This window comes from Apostichopus japonicus, chromosome 3 (assembly GCF_037975245.1).
Source record: "Apostichopus japonicus isolate 1M-3 chromosome 3, ASM3797524v1, whole genome shotgun sequence".
In the NCBI taxonomy this organism is placed as follows: domain Eukaryota; kingdom Metazoa; phylum Echinodermata; class Holothuroidea; order Aspidochirotida; family Stichopodidae; genus Apostichopus; species Apostichopus japonicus.
Window position 1 is genome coordinate 18,679,454 of NC_092563.1, and position 12,851 is coordinate 18,692,304.

At 38.3% G+C, this 12,851-nt stretch overlaps 1 long non-coding RNA gene across 1 annotated transcript in view; it reads right to left on the reverse strand.

Annotated features, from left to right (window-relative positions):
• Positions 1–2,388: 2,388 nt before the first annotated feature.
• The window catches only part of LOC139965340 (uncharacterized), a 146,409-nt gene continuing 135,946 nt past the window's right edge, over positions 2,389–12,851 (reverse strand). Inside the window, exon 3 of the long non-coding RNA XR_011792223.1 lies at positions 2,389–2,418. This is a non-coding gene — a long non-coding RNA (uncharacterized lncRNA). The remainder of the gene's footprint in view (positions 2,419–12,851) is intronic.

Here is a 12,851-nt window from a genome sequence, read left to right on the forward strand (position 1 = left end):
AAAAATATATAACTTTTTTTCTTCTCTGACCAATAACGTAAACCAAAGTACATTAAATTTAAAAAATAGTAATTGTTAGAACAGGTTCAACTCATTAGTTTCATGGATACGACGGTTGGGGAGGGGAGGGGGGGGGAGGTGGTAACATGAGGAAGTACATTTACCAGCCAATCTGTGTATGATTATAATCAAGTGCATTTGGTATATGTAGGTCAAGTTGACCCCTCCAATCCATGGAACGGATTCACTCCCCTTGAGACATTTCTTGCTACAACTGTTCGGATACTGGTATAGTTCTGGGGGGGGGGGGGGGGTAAAATATATAACATACGGAGGGAGGAAGGAAAAGAGAGAGATGGTGGCATAACGTATTCGAGTCTATCAATCCGCCCCAAATGTTTTCCTTCAGGAAAGTGCCAAAAAGCATTAGAATCTATTCCGATACAGTATGTATCAATCAGGGCTCTTGTGAAGTCTCGCAGAACAGTGAAACAGTGAAACATTCACCATATTAACATAGTTTCCTTGACCCCTGGAGACAGGCTGGTGCCACTGGTGTGGACCACATGCATGTTTCAATAAAAAAAATCACCTTGGCATTAGTAAAGCTACGGTAACTTGAGCAGGTCACTTGAGAACTGCTGATTGTAATGAACGTTGACTGTCACGAACATACTTCCTGGATAACCTCTGGGCTCCTGCTCTAATTCACCCCGTTTTCGGATCATATCAGTTTGTTGGTTTGTTACCCGCTGCCCCCTCTCACCATATATGTCTGAAACTTTCCGAAGAATATTGACTATATATCGCATTCAGTAATAAAGGTATAGGATCAACCATTGTAAATGTGTACACTACATCATTTTGGTCATTGTATTTATTCATTGTACTGTTAAGTCATACACTGTAAGCCAACTTTATGTTGGTTTTGGTATTGTGATTTCATACTTATAGTTTATTGATATATTGGTATCAGCCTAAAAATTTAAAAATTGTATTCACTTTTGATATGCATTTTAAAATAGATTTCCAGTGTGTGTAAGTGTGTCACCAAGCATTCCAAAACTTGAGCATTATATCTCAAGAAGAACACAATCAACTTTATATCAAAAATGTTATATTTGTTATTATAGTCATGAGTATAGTAGATAATCATTTATAGTTTCGGTGAAGGTCTTGTTTAAATAAATTTTGTCAACATTAGCATTGTCTCAGTTGGTATGAAAATTAATGGTGATAGTATATAGAAATACATGTTTCTCCATCATCATAATATTGATTATCTTTAGAGAATAGAGGTAATGCAGCACGTGTCACTGATTATTATACAACACCTAATAATATTCCTGCCAATTTGATTGGTCAATTGCTCGTCGATTGCATGCAAAATCCGCTCTATTGCACTCTATGAAATAGAACAATGTGTTATACATTTTTGATAGCACTTTTTTCAATGGTAAGAGAGCAGAGAAACCTGTCTGTTCAAAACAATCTGTTGCATGAGTGCATTTTACATCCAATTATATCCAGATTTGAAGGTGTTGTATAAAACAGATAATGAATGGTTTCCATTCGTGCAATAGTGCAAATATTTCATTCGTTGAAAGATGTAATTTGTTCCATTCAACTTGGCTGCGCCTCGTTGAATGGAACATTCCATCTTTCAACTCATGAAATATTTGCACTATTGCACTCATAACCATTTATTATTTGTATACTACTCTATACTAGTATCATTAACTAACATAAAGCTCCTCAAATATTCCATGGCCATCACTTCTTTCCTTATCGTGAACCCGCATATAGTCTGTGGGTGGAATATTTGTCACCCAACTTGAGTATTATTTCATGTGATCATTGTTGCTCCAATTGCTTGGTTAGAGGGTTGCAGTACATTCCTCACTTAGTGCAAAAAATATATGCCACCATAATTGGCATATTTGTAAATATTTAATTAAATGCTCTGGTATCGGCAATTTACTCAGAGATAACAACAGCTTTGAACACGATAAACACGATACGTGATATATGTGGGTATGAATGCCAGTTGTACGCATACCCCGCGAATCACAGCTTAGTAGCAGATCGTTGAAAAAGTGCAACAGAATGATACGTTATCATCGAGTGGCTTTGATAAAATTGACGATGTTATTTTGCCAAAACAGCTGCATTTTTCCCCTTTATATGTAACTTACAGGTATTAAGGTAGCATACGCCCATTAATAAGCCCCATTGAGTTACACACTAAATCACAAATGTATGTGGTCTCCAAGTCTAGATAGAAGTTCTCACTAGCTACACTACCCATCACCGGATAGCTGACAAGTTGGCCTTTCATGACATTATCAATTTTCCGTAACATGACCATGTAGATTTTATGCTATCCGAGTCGGAAGTTTTCGTCACTTGTAAACAAACCTCTTCAATCAGTAGAAAACAATTTTCGTACGCTGCTCCTGGTAGGCCTAAAGGGGTCAAAAATTGCCTCAACTGACCCATTTTTCACCAAATGTACTTCCATGCATGCTCTTCAACATGCAAGCCACCAAAAACTAGATCATGATAACAGGTCAAAAAAATATGTTCTCCTGCTGCTTTTTGGCACTTTTCCTGAAGGAGAACAATCGAGCGGATGGGTGTAGACTCTAATAGGCGTATGCCACCTTAAGCAGCATTGACTCTACTGCTTGGTTTGTTGGAAATGAGTGTAGCACCCCCTATTTTCCTTATACATGAAACGTATAGGACCTGCTTGAAGGTGGATATTAGTAGCGGACAATTAGAGCAGATAATAAGGAGAAAAGCGGAGAGCGCCATCTATTATCTAGCGGACAATAAGCAACGGTGAAGGTGGAGTCGTACTCAGTAATTGTTTGTAAATCAAATTTAAGACAATTCATCCCACTAATGACATGTTTAAAATTAATTATCTTTCTTATAGGAATAGATAGTGTAATATGCAATAACGAGACAGAGAAGGGTCCCTTCTATCACTCTATCAATGTTTGATATCAGTGACATAACTTCTTTGGCCGTGGCTATTCTTACAACTAGTTGTAACAATTATTTATAAACTATTCTTACGAGATCGGCGAATTCAAGCGCGGTAATAAAATAAAGCAACTTCACATGTAGTAGGGGTAACCCTAACCCTAACCCCTAACCCCTAACCCCTAACCCCTAACTACTAACCCTAACTTCTAACCCAAACTTCTAACCCTAACATCTAACCATAACCCCAACTTCTAAACCTAACCCTAACCCTAACTGCTAACCCTAACCCTAACCCTAACCCTAACTTCTAACCCTAACCCTAACACCTAACATTAACTTCTAACCCTAACCCTAACTTCTAACTCAAACCCTAACCCTGACCCTAACCCTAACCCTAACTCTAACCCTACACCCTAACCCTAACCCTAACACTAACCCCAGCCCTAACCCTAACCCTAACACTAACCCTAACTTCTAACCCTAACCCTAACACCTAACCCTAACTTCTAACCCTAACCCTAACTTCTAACCCTAACCCTAACATTTAACTCAAACCCTAACCCTGACCCTAACCCTAACTTCTAACCCTAACCCTTACCCTAGCTTCTAACCCTAACCATAACCCTAACCCTAACCCTAACCCTAACCCTAACTTCAAACCCTAACTTCTAACCCTAACCCTTACCCGAGCTTCTAACCCTAACCCTAACCCTAACCCTAACCCTAACCCTAACCCTAACCCTAACCCTAACCCTAACCCTAACCCTAACCCTAACCCTAACCCTAACCCTAACCCTAACCCTAACCCTAACCCTAACCCTAACTTCAAACCCTAACCCTTTAATTATAACTGATAATGCTGTCAAAATGAAAGTGGCAATTATCGCGGCATATATGCAAATGATGGGATCTCAAAGTATTCGCAAACCTATAGCGTCTTTCTTCTAAACTGAACTGAACTTGCAACATGTCTTTGCAAAGAGCATACGCCTTCGATCTAGTATACAGTGACTGGAAATTGTTACTTAATATAAAATCAGATTTTGAAATGATGTCTTTTACACGCCAAGAAAAATGAGTGCATTACGTAATATTCCTGTCGAAATGAAAGGCAATGTATTGGTTTGAAACAAGTATATTCAGCGCCCTCACTTTCGCGGTAGTTGACTCAGAGCCACATCTAGCTCAAAGTTGAACAGGACAAATTTCAACTATATATATGTTACGCACACACAGTTGGGGCAACTTGAGGACTATTTCGTATCAATTGTTAGGTAGTCTCGAGTGTTGCTTTTTATGGAGGGAATATTCCGTATTTTTAATCATTTAGTACCTTGTTTTTTCCCTTAAAATATTTACAAATATATTTTTATATAATTGCTGACCTTAGAAATTCTGGTTTGACCTCGCTGGTCTGTACCCTTTCGTCAAGATAAATGACACAATGACATTATCAGAAGCTTAGTAGTAAACAATGACCATTGTAGATGCATCCAGTTAGTGTGTTGAAGAGGCGGATGGAATGAAGGGGGGGGGGGGGTGTGGGTGGAGGCATTTTCGTCAGGCTTTTTAGCTATTCTTGAAAGTCGAAGTCCGTGCAGTACCCCACCACTTCCCTTAACGTTCATCTACTCTCCACACCAGGCTTTCCGTGAACTTATAAATATTTCTAGTCCGTACAGACATGCAGCTATATGTATCGATGAAGTAAGTGTTGAAAAATAATTTCACGACAAACTCATAAGTTCATCTTCTAAACATTCTTCTTCTTTTGTTTTATGTCGTCTACAGGCTGCAAGACAATTAAGGACATTGACTCGACATTGGTACTGCACAAGAGCAATCTACATACGGCCAAGCTATAGCCAATTAACTTACTTCATGTATACTTTATTCGTTTGACCCCCCCCCCCTCCCCCTCGCCCAAGTACTTAGCATTCCACTTGTTTCAACAAAATACCACCCCTACTATCTATATATTGTTTAACTAAAAAAAATTGTCTTTTCAAAAATGACGTAACAGTAATATCTTTGTTATTTTATATTCGGTTTCATTTCTTATGTTATTATATATTTATTTTATTATATAACATTTTAGATATGTAGTGGTGTACACTGAGGCAGAGTTTAGGCATATAATGGGATTTACACGAATGGTTGAGCTATAATGACTACGTTTACACCTTAAGTGTGTAGATTGAGTTGAGCATATATTGTAAATAGGAGTCTGTTACAAAATGTTGAAGGTAAACGGGATGTACGGCCTGTCGGAAGAGGTCTAGGGGGGGGGGGGGTCCTCCTCCCCTTTGAGAAAAAAAGAGTGCGTGTCTGGTAGAGCATATGCATGACATAATCAAGAGTATGCGTATAGGTCAGCACTGAGGAGTAAGATTACTCCGCGCATATGGTAGGATATGCCTTCCCTATACATTATATATAGTTCTTGTTTCGATCATTGCGATCGTCCGATGTGCGAGGTATTTGTATACATTCTATGATTTTTTTTAATAACGTGTAATTAAAATATTACGATCAGGTAGATTTTGGAACATTTCTACATCTGTTGAGAATAAAATGTCGTATTTTAAATTTTCAGTGACTTTTTTTCTGGGATACTTGTTAATCGGGGACGAAATACTGGAATCGGTGTATACAGTCCCCGAAAATCGGGGACGTCTGGTCACCTTAGTGTATAGGTGAGGGTATAAAGTGGAAACGGGGAGGGTGGTGGTATTCACCACCATACCCTCCTAATGTTAAGGATATGCGCCTGCATTGATATCTTTATCTTCATTGTTAAACAAAAGGTTAACCTTTCAAAACTTTCGACGGATATTATAAGCCGGTAGATTCCTAGTGAAATATGGAATTGACTACTGGTCATCTCTGCTCGCATTTTAAATGGCATAATTCGAATATTTATATTTGTTCTTTCTTTCTTTTGAAACGATTACATGTATACATGTGCTAACTACATTAATTTAGTGATATATTAAGATGGTAACTTCTTTATCTTAATTATAAATGATCTATAGCGGTATATGCTTGAAACTTGAACAAATGTGTACTGCCCAAAAATGTTTTTATATTATATCTTATTGTTTAACAAAAAAGTAAAAAGTATGTTGTGGTTGACTTTTAACTCACGTGGGTGACATATTACTCCATCGTACGTCACAATATTTCATGTCATTTGAATCCAATTAAATTGGCGTTCTTTCAAATAAACTAGTCGACTTTTCGTGATTTGTGTTTTGTTTTTTTGCGAATGTTTGACAAAGCACACCAGCAAGCAAGCTATATGTATGGAACGCAAAAGCTTCAGAGTACGTGCTATGAATACGTCTAAAACCTTATATTTTGGTGGAGTGGTGGGTTCTCCGCTTTCTCTTTTAATTTAAATTTAATGTACAATTGTTCAGCATCAAAGGCCTTAATATCACCAAGCGACACATGTTGTCACTGTTACTGATCACTCTGCATTAATGATACCATTAAACGTAATGTAATGTTACTCTTACGGAATACCATGTACTCATCAAACACAACTTTGTAACTGTCACCAAGTATCATATGTTGTCCCTGCTACCAAACTCACAATCACCAATTAACCTCCACTTGCATAAATCACCCTAACCCTAACCCTAACCCTAACCCTAACCCTAACCCTAACCCTAACCCTAACCCTAACCCTAACCCTAACCCTAACCCTAACCCTAACCCTAACCCTAACCCTAACCCTAACCCTAACCCTAACCCTAACCCTAACCCTAACCCTAACCCTAACCCTAACCCTAACCCTAACCCTAACCCTAACCCTAACCCTAACCCTAACCCTAACCCTAACCCTAACCCTAACCCTAACCCTAACCCTAACCCTAACCCTAACCCTAACCCTAACCCTAACCCTAACCCTAACCCTAACCCTAACCCTAACCCTAACCCTAACCCTAACCCTAACCCTAACCCTAACCCTAACCCTAACCCTAACCCTAACCCTAACCCTAACCCTAACCCTAACCCTAACCCTAACCCTAACCCTAACCCTAACCCTAACCCTAACCCTAACCCTAACCCTAACCCTAACCCTAACCCTAACCCTAACCCTAACCCTAACCCTAACCCTAACCCTAACCCTAACTTATTGTTACTCCTAGTTGTAAAAATAGTACTCCCATTCGTAAAAATAACCATGTTAAAGCAACTGCGCATGCGTATTCATAAATTATTGTTACAACCAGTCGTAAGAATAGCCACTTTGAACTTCTTTAATATGCTAAAAATTCCACTACATGTATGTATGTATATGTGATCTTCCCGCAAGCAGGAACTCGCGAAAGAAGCCATGGAGGCTTGTAGACTCGCAAGCTGACCGAAGCCAATCTCTCGGCACACATCCATTTAACGTCCGTGTCGGGAAGTTGTTATTGAACAACACCCTTGCCAGACGACACACATTGCTGTCGGCGGGGAATCGAACCGGGGATCTCATGACTAGGAGACGCCGGCGTTAACCACTAGGCTATACACTCCGCCTTATACATCGTGTACAAACTGCCGTTACGTACTAATGAAATGTTTAAATTAATTATCTCTCGTTATAGAAATAGTTAGATGGTGCGACACACATCACGGAATAGAGCAAAGTGTCCTCTTTTACCATATTTATGTTTGATATCGGTTACATAACTTCTATCTTCGCCAAAATTTCGATTGTAAAAAAAAGAATCTTTGTGATAGCGTTAAATTCCAATACATCGTGTACAAACTGCCGTTACGTACTAACGAAATGTTTAAAATTAATTATCTTTAGGTATAGAAATAGTTAGATGGCGCGACACCCATCACGGAATAGAGCAAAGTGTACTCTATCACGCTGTTGATGTTTGATAGTTGTGACATAACTTCTATCTTCGCCAAAATTTCGATTGAACAAAATAAGAATATTTGTGATTGCGTTAAATTCAACTACATCGTGTACAAACTGCCGTTACCTTCTAACGAAATGTTTAAAATTAATTATCTTTAGTTATAGAAATAGTTACATGGTGCGACACACATCACGGAATAGACCAATTTGTCCTCTATAACCCAATCTATGTTTGATATCGGTTACATAACTTTTATCTTCGCCAAAATTGCGGTTAAAAAAAAGAAGAATCTTTGTGATAGCGTTAAATTCCACTACATCGTGTACAAACTACCGTTACGTACTAACAAAATGTTTAAAATTAATTATCTTTAGGTATAGAAATAGTTAGATGGCGCGACACCCATCACGGAATAGAGCAAAGTGTACTCTATCACGCTGTTGATGTTTGATAGTTGTGACATAACTTCTATCTTCGCCAAAATTTCGATTGAACAAAATAAGAATATTTGTGATTGCGTTAAATTCAACTACATCGTGTACAAACTGCCGTTACCTTCTAACGAAATGTTTAAAATTAATTATCTTTAGTTATAGAAATAGTTACATGGTGCGACACACATCACGGAATAGACCAATTTGTCCTCTATAACCCAATCTATGTTTGATATCGGTTACATAACTTTTATCTTCGCCAAAATTGCGGTTAAAAAAAAGAAGAATATTTGTGATTGCGTTAAATTCCACTACATCGTGTACAAACTACCGTTACGTACTAACAAAATGTTTAAAATTAATTATCTTTAGTTATAGAAATAGTTAGATGGTGCGACACACATCACGGAATAGAGCAAAGTGTCCTCTATCACTCTAGTCATGTTTGATATCGTTTACATACTTCTATCTTCGCCAAAATTTCGATTGAAAAAAATTAATTCTAATTATGATTGTGTAAAATTCCAGTACAGCGTGTATAATTGTAGTTACAAATCAGTCACTGTAGAAATGTGTGTATTGAATTATCTTCGGTTATAGAAATAACCTTTCAATGGCATATACTTCTAGTCTCTTAGAAGCTTTTTGGAGTATCATCAATATTTGGAATATTTACTTATAATTAATAAGGCAGGCAGAGGATGACTATTACTAACTACATTCGTATACACATGAGATGTTACAGGTTGTCATCTGTGGTCAAGCATGAGGATTTCATGGAATTAAGACAAGTGCGACTATGAAAGGGTGAGTGATGAATAAATTCGGGAACAGCAAGTGAGTAGTTACTAAAACAATGAAAGAAAGAAAACACTTGCTTCACGTGATATACAATTTGGATAGACATTCATATTGTACGTTACATACCTTACGGAACTTTGCTTAAAAATTGAACTGAAATTTTAAAGCAAGAAAAGCAAAAGTAAAATTTGAATGAATTCGAAGCGGGAATTGAAGAAAATACATGTTTCTAAGTAATCGTATAGGGTTAAGTTGTATGTGTGTGGGTGGGTATTTGTGTGTCTGTGTGGGTGCAGCGTGTATGTGTGTGACGCCCTGCTTGTAAACACGATATCTCAAGAAGGGAAGCTTGGAGCACGTCATTTTTGGGGAGTAGGTGTACCACATTGGGTAGAAGAACGCTATTGTTTTTAGAGGAGGTCTAAGGTCATTTTGGGTCACCAGTGGTCAAATTGTGAAACATTGTTAACACGATATCTCAAGAAGGGAAGTTTGGACTGTTCTCATATTTACTATGTAGTTGTGACACGTCAAATTTAAGATCCCTGTAGTATTTAGTGGAGATCAAATGTTATTTGGGGTCACCAGAGGTCAAAGTGTGAACCTTATAAACATGCACGATATCTCAAGAAAAAAAAAACTTCGATCAGTCTTATATTTAGTATGTGGTTGTGACACGTTGAATTCGAGATTCCTATTGTTTTAATGGAGGTCAAAGGTCGTTTGGGGTCACTAGGAGTCAAATTGTGAAAACCTTGTAAACACGATAGCTTGGGCCAATCTTATATTTAGTATGTCTTTGTAATAAGTTAAGTTCAAGAAGCCTATTGTTTTTTCAAAGTTCATTTGGAGTAACCAGAGATAAAGTTGTGGATACCGTGTTTTATAATTGAATGTATCTCCCACTGCCCAGCCTATTATATAACATGTGCTTTAGGGCTCATAAGAGTAGGAGAGACTGTTGGCATTTGACAATTAGCTTATGGGCATCCGTAGAATCCGAATTCAGACGTCGTGAACAAATTGCCTATACCTATACTGTGCCACTAACTGCATATGTTGTTGCATTACAATGGTGTGCTGTTTGTACATACGAGTATGTCAAGCCAAATGCTCAATAAACCGAGAAACATGGATTTTCGGTCGAAAAACCATGTTTATCGACCGATAAACCATGTTTATCACTCGAAAAACCATGTTTATCGACCGAAAAACCATGTTTATCGACCGATAAACATGGTTTATCACCGGAAAACCATGATTATCGGCAGATAAACATGGTTTTTCTGAGAAACATGGTTTATCGAACCATAAACAGGGATTTTCATTAGATATTCCATGTTTTTCTTTCGAAAATCCATGTTTTTCTTTCGAAAATCCATGTTTATATGCGATAAACCATGTTTATCGGCGATAAACCGTTTTTTTCGACAGATAAACATGGTTTATCGCCGATAAACATGGTTTATCGCCGATAAACATGGTTTATCGACTGATAAACCATGTTTTTCGTCGAAAATCCATGTTTATCGGCGATAAACAATGTTTTTCGGCAGATAAACATGGTTTATCGACTGATAAACCATGTTTTTCGTCGAAAATCCATGTTTATCGACCGATAAGCATAGTTTATCGGCGATAAATCATGTTTTTATATTTGGCGACTGATGAAAATTTACCCGAACTACTTCCAAAACTCTACATGTTTTGTTAGTATATATATGATAAATCTTTGGTTCCGAAGCCGCATGTGGGCGAGCCGTACGCAAACTTCGTGTGGGGCCCGGTTCTTTCCATAATTAGGAACAACGAAATATGGCCCCTGTTACCGATGTGAAACTGTTCATGGTGTGCACCGGGTTGTATCTCCTGATAAATTCTGCTTGGCGCCTTTGCCGAATAGAGAGGAGAGAGTATCAAATTCCCAACCCTCTGTCGACAATTTCATACACAGACTTTCCAGCTTACTGCAGAATTTTTGTACTGTAATGTAAATAAAATCTTATATAGCGCACTATACGCGCGATGCATCTGTGCGCTTTACAAACAATCTAGAAAATACAATGCCAAAACAGGTTTGACTTTGCTTAGCCATTGGACTATTGTTAGCCTTTATATTATGCAGTTAGGCTATTTCCATAGAGTTATAAACGAGTTCCTATTATGCTCAATGGCTGTTTCCTATGACTTAAACGGTCTTCTGTATACACGGGCGGCGATTTGTTTCAAATATTGGGGGGGGGGGGATTGGCTTGGGTGCCGGCGGGTAGCATCTTTCATCCCCAAAATTGTTCGCACGCTTCATGGTATTTTGTATATATACATATATACTGGTTGCTACAGCCCTATATTTTCCTTTTTTATAGGCAAACCAAATTTCATTACGGATGCGGTCCGTCTAGCTAATTCATATCGAAAAGTCAAAACAACTTTTGGTGAAAGTCTGTGATATTTTTTGGTGATATTTAGAAACAAATTGTGACACGGTTAGACAGGTGCGTAGCGAGGAATTTGCCAAGGAAGGGGCCAAGCTTGTAGGTAAACCACCTAAGCGTAGCGCCACCATGAGTTGGCGCGAAGAGTTAAGAAAATTTAGGCCGAAAGTTGCTCCCGGCACATTGCTGGAAATGGCACTTCCCAGGCCTTGTTAGTTGCATATCACGCTGTAATGGAAAAGTTTCTTGAGATTACAAAATCTACCTGCAGTTGGTCGTAATATGACCTCTTTTTACCAATTACTGTAGTTTGCAACGCCTGCCACATATTTTTTCTTAGTATGAGGGTCTTTGTGTGAACGCTGTATGATGAACTACACTGTAGACATGAACATATCTACACAGTGTTTATACAAAGAGTCTAATGGTTATGGCAAGCCAATTGCTCAACAAATCGAAAAACCATGTTTATCGACTGATAAACCATGTTTTTCGACTGATAAACCATGTTTTTCGATCGATAAACATGGATTTTCGGTTGATAAACACGGTTTATCGGCGAGATAATCGCCGATAAATATGGATTTTCGACGAAAAACATGGTTTATCAGTCGATAAACCATGTTTATCGGCGATAAACCATGTTTATCGGCGATAAACCATGTTTTTCGACTAAACATGGTTTATCGCCGATAAAAATGGTTTATTGCCGAAAAACATGGTTTATCAGTCGATAAACCATGTTTGATATGGCAGTGTTTACAATTAAGATGTAGCGGAATTTAACGCTATCACAAATATTCTTATATTTTTCAATCGAAATTTTTGCGAAGATAGAAGTTATGTCACCGATATCAAACATAAATAGAGTGATAGAGGACACATTAATCTATAACGTGATATATGTCACACCATGTAACTATTTCTATAACTAAAGATAATTAATTTTATCAGTGGCGTAGGAAGGTACTTTTGAGTGGGGGGGCTGAAGACTGATGGCCGGCCTGGGGGAGGGGTCTAAGGGGAGGGGTGTCCCCCTCCCCTTTGGAATTTCTTTTGCATTTCCAGGTGGCCTCAGATGCAATTTGGTGCAATATAGCACACTTCAACTCCCACTCCATTTTGTAAAGAATTTTGCATTTTCACCTGGCCTTAAATGCAATTTGGTGCTCCAAATGAGATTTTTTTCTCATTTGGAAATGAAAAAGGGGTTTTCTGACTTGCGGAGCGGGGGGGGGGGGGTCGGAATGATACTTCCGCCCCCCATATTTTTCACTGGGGGCTGGCCTTCCCCAGCCCCCCGGTTCCTACGCCCT